This window comes from Pleurodeles waltl, chromosome 8 (assembly GCF_031143425.1).
Source record: "Pleurodeles waltl isolate 20211129_DDA chromosome 8, aPleWal1.hap1.20221129, whole genome shotgun sequence".
Classification (NCBI taxonomy): domain Eukaryota; kingdom Metazoa; phylum Chordata; class Amphibia; order Caudata; family Salamandridae; genus Pleurodeles; species Pleurodeles waltl.
In genome coordinates this window covers 1,043,448,316-1,043,461,465 of record NC_090447.1, presented here as the reverse complement: position 1 = coordinate 1,043,461,465, position 13,150 = coordinate 1,043,448,316, and positions in this window count along the sequence as shown.

The following is a 13,150-nucleotide window of genomic DNA, read 5'->3' as shown; positions in this document are numbered from 1 at the left end:
GAACAATAGCTGGAACAGAGCTAATACATTTGCCATCTGTGTTACTCTATATCCATGAACTTCTCATAAGTTATGGGATCATCATGGGATACCTGACATTGGGGAATGCATGATCACAATGTATTACGTGCATGATGTCATGCAAGGGAGCCTTAACCAATTCCATCATACATATAAAGTTGACTAATACTTTGCTAGTTTAGTTTGGCACACCCATGCTGATCTAGTGCAGCATATGTTTAATAACTAACTTCCCAGTATGGAGGCTATCACAGACATGGGTGTATGCTAAGATCAGAAGACCAGCATTCCTGTGACTTCTGCCATTCCGAAGGTACATGCCAATTGAAACCTACATCATCATGATTGACACAGTAGTACATTTGCTAAACCATGTGTTAATAATATCTGCTGATCAACCAATTTGGCAAATGTAAGATGGTGAATGTGGCTCACTGTGATTTCCTAAACCCATAACGGGTACACAGGGCAATGAGTGACACATTTCAGGTGCAATGACTACACCTGTGCCCATGCACTCTGTCATGGATGACCACAATATACACTGTCTACATATATCTCCTTGTTGTATCCAAATATTAAAACTGGTCAATCCATGGCTAGCCTCAAACTGTCACCAAATAATGCACAGAATCCCTGCCACTACGGTGCCAGAGGGGGCGTATGTGCCTCAAGGTACACTGTTAGTATATGTAACCTAGACACAACACAGGCCCTACATGTAAGGGACCATAGAAAGCATGATAAATCATAACCTTAAATCATCCCACAGGTGCGTCACACAGTAAATGATTGTCCTTTGATGCACAAGCCACAATACGTGAGTGACTGGTATTGCACTGCTCCAGGAAAGTGGCTTTGCATGTCTCTCATTACTACAAATGATGAGAGGAGTACACTCCATAAATGAGTCTGCAAACAATTGATGGAGCATGTTTGTCACCACATGATAGTTAGGGGCACTACATATGTGCAGATATCTGTGTATCACTCACTGGAGTGACCGGGTCTGGACATGTTTGCAATGGTATGTCTATTGCAGTATCATCATCCCTGAGAGGCTGGACTTTCAGATTCAATGTTACACACAGTAATTTTATTTGGAAATGTTTTACAGTGCACAGACATTGAGCACATTTCTCCCTTCCATCCTTTACAGGTGGACCTGCACCCTACACAATCGGAGAGGTGGCTTGATTTGTAGACCGAGACATTGCCAGTAAGTGTTGATATTTCAATTCTGTGTTGTTTTTGCAGCTGTTCTGTGATTGGCTCCTGTGTGTTGGACTCATAGCAAGGAATGAAGTGTTGGTAAATGATCAGATATGTTACTTGCGTGGAGTATCACTTTTTTCCATCTTTGAGTTGGACAATCATTAGCGTATAGTCATATTTTGTGATTGTAGTGCAGCCCTGTAGGCATGGCCATGTGAATAGGGTGACATTTGTTGTTACATTTTTTATAAAGAAAAATTAGCCGAGGGCTATATTTATGACTTAGTCTGCAAGTCAGACCCTGAATCTCACAGAATAGGGATGCCAAAGTCTTACCCGCAGACTTGAGCCTCCCTGTTCGCTAATGAACATGGTCAACTGTATGTTTGACTTCCTAGCAGCATGTAGCTCCACATGTTGTGCTACGTGTATGTGGCACTTGAGTACGTCATAGGTGTGCATGCAGCTCATGGCCAGATGGGTGCTTGCATCTATCTGCTTGTTGTAAGACATGTATTACAAACATTTGTCTGCATTTACAAACATAAATGTGGATGGGATTGTCCAAGGTTTGGGTGTACCCTAGTTCGTCATCCTCCTTACCTGTGGTGGACTGCCCAAACCCATGTACAGCTGTCCAAAGCTTCGTGGGTGTCCTAGATGTTAGAATGTATTTGTTGCTTGTCCACCCCCCCTCAGGCACAGGCTTAGGGTTATGCAATGTGTACCTAGGAGTGATGATCCAAGTTTAATACACAGACATGTATGTCTGTAAATCACTTGTCCAAAACTAGGATACCCACTCATGATAAGCAACTGCATTCCATCCTGGCAATTCCATTTACAAATCACAGATCTTGTGGCCCTTGTTTGTAATCCAGAAGATAGTCATTAGTTGGCCTGTCACATGTGGAGGACTTGCAGCATTTTTTACGTGACAAATGGCTGAACAATGATGCATAGGTCATTTAAGTTGTTACACATCTTTTAGAGCATTGCTGTGCTGTTAGATAGGACATGGGTAGGTTATGTTGGCATGTACGTCCTCAGGGACAATCAGAGATCAGTATGGTGATATGGCCTGTTTCAGCTACATTAGATGTACTGTCTGATTCACTTCAGTAGCTATATCACACAATGAAGTACCTAATGATTGGTTTTATCTTTTTTAACAGCAGCCAATATGAATGCCATCCAGATTCGGGAGTTTCAGCGCTGGGCGATGCGTTACTGCCACATTATGGATGTGGAGTCTGGGTTCTGCCACATGGCATGACGTTATCGCCATGAAAGAGCCTCTGGAGTGTCGAGGGCATTTGCCCAAGGGGGCCCTTCCGTGGCCACAACAGCCGTCACCACCAGCACCACCACTACCTCCCAGGTGGCACCACGCATTTCAGGCACCACTGCAGGACCATCGACCTCCACTGCTCCTGGACCTATGACAGCACCACCTGCACCTCCACCTACAAGCATGGCACCAACATCCGGATAAACTTCTACAACTAGCACCCAGACCACCCCTGCTGCAGCCATTGACCCTGCAGATTTCCAAAGGATGCTACGTGACATGCAACGTATGTTGAGAAACATGAACAGGCTGCAGCAGGAGGTGGCACAAATGAATAAGAGGGTGCGTGCCATCAAGAAGACCCTGCAGAGGACAAACTTATGAAAAATATACCCTCTGCCTTCAATCCCTCCCCTCCCTCCTCTTTCCTGGTTCTTTTAATTAGTGGGTTTAGGGGGCTTAGTATTAGGTTAGAATAGGCTGTTAGTTTAGTTAGTAGTAGTGGGTTGGGAGGTGGGGGTATGATAATTTTTTATTATGTGTTTAGGTGGGTGGGTGTCAGATGATGTTGGGGTTTTTGGGTTTTAAAAACAAAAAAATATATATATAAATACAAAAAATATATATATTTGTTTAATGTAAGATAGTATGTGTTTAGGTTAGTATATGTTGTCCTCCATGTGTCCCGTCTTATAAAGAGGGTGGGGGGGCTGATGTTTAGAGTGTTTAGTTAAATGTGATAGGTAAGTCAAGCTTAGATTAGTTAGGGCCTGTTGTGGGTAATGTGTAGTTAGGATAAGTTAGGTTAGTTAAGGTGTTTCCCCAGGTTTTATCTTTCTTTTTTACTGTTAAAAAATATTTAGGTACTCCATTACAGGATGTGTCAAATGCTTTGGGATAAGGGCCTTGCCATGGCTGAAAAGTGTCTCTTTAGTATTTGCATTTGTGCCCCATCCTGAAACCAATTCCCAATTGATCTGTTACATTGCCAGCTACGCCAGAGCTACTTTGCTAAGATTCTGCCATCCATTGCACCCACCACTCAAGGTTACTATGGATCCCAAAGTGTTGTTAATTTTTTATGTATGTTTTCAATCTGACATACTTTGGGACCAGGGGCCAGGTGTAGAAAAGGTTTAGCGACTCGCAAATGGCGAAAAATGCCGTTTGCGAGTCGCTAAACCCCATCTGGTATGTAGAAATGCATTTTGCGAGTCGGAACCGACTCGCAAAATGCATTTCCGAGTCGCAAATAGGAAGGGGTGTTCCCTTCCTATTTGCGAGTCGCAGTGGTATGCAATTCCATTTGCGACCGCAAAAGTGGTCGCAAATGGACTCGCAGTTACCATCCACTTGAAGTGGATGGTAACCCACTCGCAAACGGGAAGGGGTCCCCATGGGACCCCTTCCCCTTTGTGACTGGACCTAATAATAATTTTTCAGAGCAGGCAGTGGTCCAATGGACCACTACCTGCCCTGAAAAATACCAAAACAAAAGGTTTCGGTTTATTTTTCAAAGTGCAGCTCGTTTTCCTTTAAGGAAAACGGGTTGCACTTTGAAAAAAAAAAACTGCTTTATTTAAAAGCAGTCACGGACATGGAGGTCTGCTGTTCCCAGCAGGCCTCCATCCCCGTGAGTGCCCTGAGTCGCTATGGGGTCGCAAATTGCGACCCACCTCATTAATATTAATGAGGTGGGTCTTTGCGACCCCATCGCGACTCGCAGAAGGTGTCTGAGACACCTTTCTGCATCCCAAATTGCGACTTGCAATTTGCTAGTCGCAGGGACTCGATAATTGCAAGTGGCAATTTGGGAGTTTCCTACATCTGGCCCCAGATTTGGTATTAAGGACACTGTGTTACGTCTGCCTGCAGCCTGATGTTCAAGTGAAGCCTTATAAGGTCAGTGGTGGTATGATCTCATGTAGTATGGTATACATAACTCACACCTATCATTTGTTACATTGTTCAGCCAGGTTACTTATTTGTACATACACTCATACACATCCATTCCTGCTGGGTCAAATGTCACATACGTAAAGATTGGATTGAAGAAAAATTTGAAGACAATAATTGTTGGCTTAGACATCCCTTGAGGAAGACTTATTCTGTCCAACACATCATTATACTATTTAGTTTATATTTCCCTCAGAATTAATCCTCAGGATGGGCAGATGATGGTACAATCCAGACCACAGTGCATAGTTATCAGCCCACATTCTTTCAGGGCAGTTGTATTGACATTCTATAATCATTGACATGAGGCAAAGATCACTGATCTCCTACACGGTTGATGTGTCACATTACACAGAGACAAAGTGGTTGTGTAAGTGCTATTTATTATAAAGTGCTGTAGTGCTATATTCACATTGCCAATGATTGTGAGTCCATTAGTGTGACACATTCCATTGTGATCCTACACAAGTGCAAAAGGACATGTCATTGGACATGCTGGGATGAAGTGTCAGACAGTGCAGTGCAACATGATTTGCTAATGAGGTAGTGAGAAACAATGACAGAGCAGAGTGACAAGATAAACAGTGGGCTGGAGAACAGTGCTTGAGAGCAGTTGTTGCAAGACTGGCATGTCACAAAGCACAGGACCTTGGTTATAAGTGGCCATGTGGCAGGGACTAGTGCTACTGGGTACTCTTATGGGTGAAGGTGATCTGTTCCACGTCTTAACTTCTGATGTGTGTGTTCTCCCCTCTGCCCTTGGTGGTGGTGGTTGTGAAGGGGCAACACACACCTCAGTGTTTGAAGACGTGGAGTCAGAAATCCCGGTAGCTGCCAACTGTGGGGCTATTAAGAGCAGTACTGTAGCAAGGAGGAGCTGCTGGTTCTTAAGAATAGAAGCCACATCACTGTGGTAGGCAGCCAGGTCGGCCCTGAGGGGGTCAATATTACATTTGTGCACACATTGGAAAGTTTGTTGTTGGAGGTGTTGTGTCAACTCTCTTGCAGCTGTGATGACTTCCTTCACACTTTTTGCAAGTTCATGCAAGATTGATGTTCGCCCTTGCATGGCTGCTGCCTGTTCTGCAGTTGACATCATGCACAAACGCACCCCCTCTAGGCTGGCTGCCATATTTTGCATCCCCACCCACACCTCCTTGGCCAGCTCCCACTGTACTCCAACTACAGTTCTCTCAAAGCTGGTGCCAGTGTCGTCAGAGTCCTCAGCTGGGTTGGAGCTGGCAGGTCATACAATTGGGGTGGTGGGTGGGTCCTCTGTGATGGCTTCTCTATCTGTGCTCATCCTTGCGACTGAAGGTGGGGTCTGGAGGGTCCCAAGGACATCTTGGAGGGTCTGCTGGCTGATGTTTGTCAGCTCGTCATCCATGCTTCATCTTTCTCATGCCAGCAAGAAGATGACCCCGTTCAACTGCGAGAAAGAGATCCTCACCCTCACGGGACAAATGTCAGGTATTTGACATCCAGTCTTGACCGAGGTCTCGGAATTCATCGCTTCTGAGCAGGGCTACCTTTTTATATCTTAAAAAACCATGAAAAGGGCCTTCTAGAAGAACTCCTTCTCTCAGAAAGAATAATTCAAAAATGCTGGCTAGCTTAGATAAACTTTGGAAGGAATGCGTCAGGAGCTGGCCACCATCCAAAGGCACCCCTCCCAAAGTCAATACTGACTGCTTACCTCCTACACCTTATGTACCAGTCCTAGCTCTTCGGTGAGAAGGAAAACACGCAGAACTGAAAAACACGTTGCATAACATGTTTGCATGGAAAAATACTTTAACGTGGAGGTGAAGCTAAGCTGAATGCAAAGTGAAGTCTAGCCTGAATACAAAATGGAGTCTATAACCAGTGACCACTAAAGTGACAATAGGCAAGTAAGCCAGGTGCAAAGTGTTGTGACACAACATCAGTGGTCAACACGCAAATAACACTACAAGCCAACAACTCCAAATGTACAATTGTGAGTTATTGGACCATCTCTGCAGGGTCACCCCCAAACTTTTTTCCTTCACGACTCCTATTTTTCTGGGTTTACTTTTGTTGACTGAAGGACTCATTGCACTTTACCACCGCTAACCAGTGCTTATGTGCTTGGGCTCACTCTCTAAAACACTGCACATTTGGCTCACATTTGGCATATTCAATTTACTTACAAGGCCCTAGTAAAGTAATTCATCATATACCCAGGGCCTGTAAATTAAATTAGACTAGTGGGCCTGCAGCAGTTATCGTGCCACCCACTTAAGTAGATCCTCAAAACATGCCCCAGATCTGCCATTGCAGTGTGAATACAGTTTTGAACTGTTAATGTAACTTATCCTTTTATTACATATAAGGCACCCCTAAGTTAGGTCCTAGGTAGCCAAAAGGACAGGGTGCATTGTAATTAAAGGGGTGGACATGTGGTTTTAAATTTTCCCCATCCTAGTAGGGAAAAACTCCTAAATTTGTTTTTCACTAATGTGAGGATGACCTCTTCCTTAGGATAGCACTGGGTTGCCATATGCCATTTACTAATTGCTAACATTTGATTGGGAACAGATAAATATTTGATGTTTGATATCTGTTAAATAGTTATTTAAAACCCCCTTTAATGGTAAAGTTGGATTTTAAGTTACAATTTTTTAAATGCCAGTTTTAGAAATGCCTGCAGCCTGTTACTGGGACACATGACTGTGTGCAGTTGGCAGCTGGACATATTTCTACCACACAATAGTAGGATTAGGGTGCCTGGATGGGCCATCACTGGCAGGATAGAGGAGCAGAGCTGGGTACAACTCATTTGAAATTAAATAGGCTATACCCTATCTTCACACAAAGGACTTGTAACCACTGCGTTGTTCATGCAGTCAACTTGGAGGCAGGGGAGAGGGGACAGAAAACCTCAAGCACATCAAAGATAATTCTTTTTTAAAAAGTCTACGTCAAAGGAGGCACCATGTATAGAAATAGGACCTTCAGGCCCACTCTTCTGTTCTTTTTCTGTATTGTGGAAGGACTCTCACAGGACTGTCTGCTGCTGTGACCAGCTCTGTACTTTGCTTTGCTGCACCTGGAAGGCACGCTCTGCTGCCTCAAGCCTACCTTGAAGCTTCAGAAGCCTGCCCCACTGCTGGAGCCCAGGGTGACTCTCAGGGCTAGTTTGCTGGCCTCCTGATCAGAGCCTCAGGGACAGAAAAGGTCTTAATCATCTTGAACCTCCAGCTGGACCCACCCAGAGTGAGTTTTAGTCCCCCAGCTTCATCCTACTGGAGATTTGCAACTTCCAAAAAAGAGACTAACTCCAGAAGTAGAAATCTTCACTGCAACTTCATCCAGTTGTTGCCTGAAAATGATGCCTCACAATACTTACAGACTTGCCACATTAAACGTTAACATCTCAGAACTTTTTTGTCAAAATCTTTTTAAGTCTGAAGGTAAGTGCTGACTGGGTCCACTCAGCTTTTTGTATCTGACTCACGATCTATTGTGGTCAGCCCTATTTTCGACTTTTACTCAGTCTAGTGCGATGACATTTCAGCAGTTGGGGCCAGATGTACCAAGGGGATTTACCCATTCTGTGTCTACGGGAAAATGTGTTGGTACATTTGACTCTTGGTGCTTTTCACTTTTAGGTGCTAGTTTCTACCTTTAAAAATTCATAACTCCAGTTTTACTGATTGGATTTTTGTAATTTTAGTGTTAAATAGTTGACTAAAATGTATAATATGTAATTTAAGACTGTATTTGTGCCAAGCTAAAAGAGAATTAAGTACAGGTTATTTTAGTGACTTTTTTGGCTGGCCCAGACAGAGATTTTGGCTGTTGTTTGAACAGGGCTTACACCTCACTCAACCAAAAACACAATTTCTCAAATGAGTAAAAAATCAAAATCATCAAAATCATTAACATTTATAAAGCGCGCTACTCACCCGTGCGGGTCTCAAGGCGCTAGGGGAAAGAGGGGGTTACTGCTGCTCGAAAAGCCAGGTCTTTAGGAGTCTCCGGAAAGCGTAATGGTCCTGGGTGGTCCTGAGGCTGGTGGGGAGGGAGTTCCAGGTCCTGGCCGCCAGGAAGGAGAAAGATCTCCCACCCGCCGTGGAGCGGCGGATCCGAGGGACGGAAGCGAGTGCGAGGCCAGAGGAACGGAGGAGGCGGGTGGGGACGTAGAAGCTGAGGCGTCAGTTGAGGTATTCCGGTCCCTTGTCGTGGAGGGCTTTGTGTGCGTGGGTGAGAAGTCGAAAGGTGATCCTTTTGCTGACTGGGAGCCAATGCAGGTGTCTCAGGTGTGCGGAGATGAGGCTGTTGCGGGGTACGTCGAGGATGAGGCGGGCCGAGGCGTTTTGAATGCGTTGCAGGCGATTTTGGAGTTTGGCTGTGGTTCCAGCGTAGAGGGTATTGCCGTAGTCCAGGCGGCTCGTGACGAGGGTGTGGGTCACGGTTTTTCTAGTGTCAGAGGGGATCCAGCGGAAGATCTTGCGGAGGGTGAGGAAGCAGGCGGAGGACGCGGCGTTGACTTGCTTGGTCATGGTGAGAAGAGGGTCCAAGATGAAGCCGAGGTTGCGGGCGTGGTCTGCGGGGGCCGGTGCGGTGCCGAGGGCCGTGGGGCACCAGGAGTCGTCCCAGGTGGACGGGGTTTTGCCGAGGATGAGGACTTCCGTTTTTTCAGAGTTCAGCTTTAGGCGGCTGAGCCTCATCCAATCTGCGACGTCCTTCATACCCTCTTGTAGGTTGGTCTTGGCGCTGGCGGGGTCCTTAGTGAGGGAGAGTATAAGTTGGGTGTCGTCGGCGTAGGAGGTGATGATGATGTCGTGCTTGCGTACGATGTTGGCGAGGGGGCTCATGTAGACATTGAAGAGTGTCGGGCTGAGTGATGAGCCTTGGGGTACGCCGCAGATGATCTCGGTGGGTACTGAGCGAAATGGAGGGAGGTAAACTCTTTGGGAACGGTTTGAGAGGAAGGAGGCAATCCAGTCCAGGGCCTGGCCTTGGATCCCGGTGGAGCGGAGGCGGGTGATTAGGGTGCAGTGACAGACGGTGTTGAAGGCAGCCGAAAGGTCGAGGAGAATGAGGGCGACTGTTTCACCGTTGTTCATCAGGGTTCTGATGTCGTCTGTGACTGAGATGAGGGCGGTTTCCGTGCTGTGGTTGGTTCGGAATCCGGTTTGTGAAGGGTCGAGCAGGTTGTTGTTTTCCAGGAAGGTGGTCAGCTGTTTGTTGAAGGTCTTCTCTATTACCTTGGCTGGGAAAGGCAGGAGAGAGATGGGGCGCAGGTTTTTCAGGTCGCTCGGGTCAGCCGTAGGTTTCTTTAGTAGGGCGTTGACTTCGGCGTGTTTCCAGCATTCGGGGAAGGTAGCAGAAGAAAAAGAAGAGTTGATGACGGCCTGGAGGTGCGGGGCGATGATGTCGTCGGCTTTGTTAAAGATGAAGTGGATAGAGTTCATGGTGGATTTGGTTTCTTCAGTGTTGATGTGGGTCCAGTTGTTGAGGGTGATGGTCGGGGGTGCGGGTTCGGTGGTGTTTGGTTGGGTCTGGTGTCCGAAGCTGTCGTGGAGGTCGCTGATCTTGCGGTGGAAGAAGGTGACGAGGGATTCGCACAAATCCTGTGAGGGCGTGACGGCGTTGGCGTTGGGTTTGGAGAACTCCTTGACGATGCTGAAGAGTTCTCTGCTGTTGTGGCTGTTTTTGTCCAGTCTGTCGGTGAAAAAGTTCCTTTTAGCAGCGCGGATCAGGTGGTGGTGTTCGCGGGTAGCGTTCTTGAGGGCGGTCATGTTGTCAGCGGTGTGGTCCTTGTGCCAGGCCTTCTCGAGAGCGCAACAAGTTTTCTTTGATTCTTTGAGGGTGTCAGAGAACCAGAGAGGTTTTTTGGTGTTGGTCTGTCGATGCGTGCGTTTGAGGGGAGCAAGGTTGTCTGCGCAGTTGGAGATCCAGTTTGTGAGGCTGAGGGCTGCGTCGTTGGGGTCGGTGGTGAGGGTGGGTTGGTTGGCGGCGAGTGCGGAGAAGAGTTGCTCTTCGGGGATCTTGTTCCACTGTCGACGAGGGATGGGTTGAGTGCGGAGGTGGCGGGTCTCACGTCAGAATGTGAAGTGGACACAGCTGTGGTCGGTCCAGTGTAGAGCGGAGGTGTGGCTGAAGAAGATGTGTTTGCTGGCGGAGAAGATAGGGTCGAGCGTGTGTCTGGCGATGTGGGTGGCGGTGTTCACCAGTTGTTTGAGGCTGAGGTTGGCGAGGTTGTCGAGCAGGGTGGTGGTGTTGGGGTCGTTGTTTTGTTCCAGATGAAAGTTGAGGTCGCCTAGGAGGATGTAGTCCAATGTACAATGTAATATGGGCTGCTTTGTCCCAACTAAGATGTTTCAATTTCAGAATTATCTGAATTATGTGTACTGTGCATGCGGCTTGGATATTTTGAAATAACATAAGGTATACTTTGTAAAGCTATGAAACATGTCTATTTTTGAGTTATAGAAAGTGATTGAGGTAGTTAATTGTTCCTTTATACGCTACTGCACTCCTGTACTCCAGATAGCATGGGGATCCACAGAAAGAAAAAAAAACTGTAAGAATTGTGTTAAAATAGTTACTAACAGGTTATCAAAAAAGGTTGATTCATGTTTGAGAAGTTTGACTTTGTAAGCTGGGATAAGTAAAACAATTCAACTTTTGCTCATTCTCCATCTGATCTTTAACGTTATGTTGTGGTGCTGCAGAACATCCCACACCTGTAGTTCCAGTGTTCTTAAAGGTAAAAGTCAAGTCTAATTTGGGATTAAGCAGTGTATTGTAGCAAATAAAAGAGTCATGGTAAACTATTAAATTGTGCTGCATTGAACTTTTCAAGTTAGGCCTCACTGTCATAAATCACAATTACCATGAATTTGTCTTTGATCACATCCTGCTGTGGCTTCCAATGAAAACATCTTAAATTCTTCAAAAACAGTTGATGGCAAAAGTGAATTAATTTAATTAATGAGATGCAAATGGCATTTGTATTCCTGAAAACTTTGAATCCGGCATCTAATTATTTAGACAACCAAGACTTGCAATGGACTGCTCATTTAAACACCAGTTCCATGGCTTTAATTTTGTACCCGAAAAAACTACAGTTGTGTTTGTCACAATGGCAGTAAAATAATTAATACCAATAATGAATCCAACTAGCATTAATAAGTGCTACAAAATAATTTACAAAATATACATAAAATAGATAATATAAAAGATAGATACATATCTAAAATCTATAGCATTAAATATCCTAAGCTAGCTTGAGTTTTGAAGGCTAGGAGAATAGGAGAAGAAAAGACAGGACTGTAATTTAGACATCAGATGTACCCAATGGCTATATACATATTACAGCCTCCTGTACTTCTCTCTGAGATTTAGATATTACACAAAAATGTTAAACAATGCAATCTACTTTGAATACCAACAACATACTAACCCAATCGTTCTGCCTTGGAACTGTGACCATTTAATGGACCACATTACATCTAAGGGCCTGATTTAGAACTTGGTCACAGGGGTGACAGACATCCTATCTGCCGAAATCTAAATCCCCTAGAAGACAATGGGATTTTGATTTTGGTGAATGAGATAGCTGTTGCGGTTGTGACAGAATAACCTACCCGCTGCATTCTAAATCAGGCCCTAAATCTTGTGAAAAGTAATTTGTGATGGTTATTTGTCACAGCCTCAAAAACGGCTGCAGCCCATCCCCTATCAATGTCACTGGATGAGCCTGGAGGCTTTTGGCAGAGGAAGCTATCAGCCTCTCCTCCCAAAAATGGGCAAGAGATAAAGGGCCTAACTATGAGTGTGGCGTTTGGATGGCTGCAGGTGTGGCAGTCTGGCTGCCATATTATGCTGTCAGAGGGCAGACTTCTGTCTTCAACGCTAAGTTGAATACAACCTTGTTCTTCGCAAAGTGCTAAAGCCCCCATGCCCAGCACCCTTGAAACGCACACTGTCTGCTGTGCAGACACTGCACATTCCAAGGGTGCTGGTGTCCCCCGAGTGCAGCAGTATTGCTGGAAGGCCATAGCATGGGCTAGTAACAATGCTGTTGCACATTTTCTACTGGGCTGATGGGCGGGGACCTTGATTCCTGCCTGTCAGCCCAATGGGAAAGTCATAATAGGGCCAGTTGGGAGACCGGTCTACTCAAAACGGGTCGAAGAAATAATGAAGGTCAGTAAAACAAATTCTGTGCGATTCAAATTGTGACATTATGTACTTATGTTTTTGAATGAAGAGATTGAAGAAAACAGTTTAAAGTCATTTAGGACTAGATTTAAGAGGGCTGGATTTTGTTCCTTTCCAGTGTGACTTTTTTTTATTAACCCTTTGAGCGCTAGTTGCTTTCTATGCGCTAGAAAGCATTAACTCTCTAAAAATTCATATCTCCGGTTCCCCTTGTCCGATTTTATTTGTTTTTGTGTTATTTTTAAGATAAAAATAGAATCTATTTTTACAATTTTTATAAATTGATTTTGGATTTTTAAACTGTTTCCTGTGTTTTATTTAATTACTGTTTTGTGATATTTGAATGCTTTATGCTTTGTCTCCTAAGTTAAGCCTTGTCGCTCGTTACCAAGCTACCAAGGGTTGAGCTGGGTTTAATTTACTGAGAGCCAACTGGACCTAAGTGGAGGTTAGTGGCCTATTGCTAAGTGT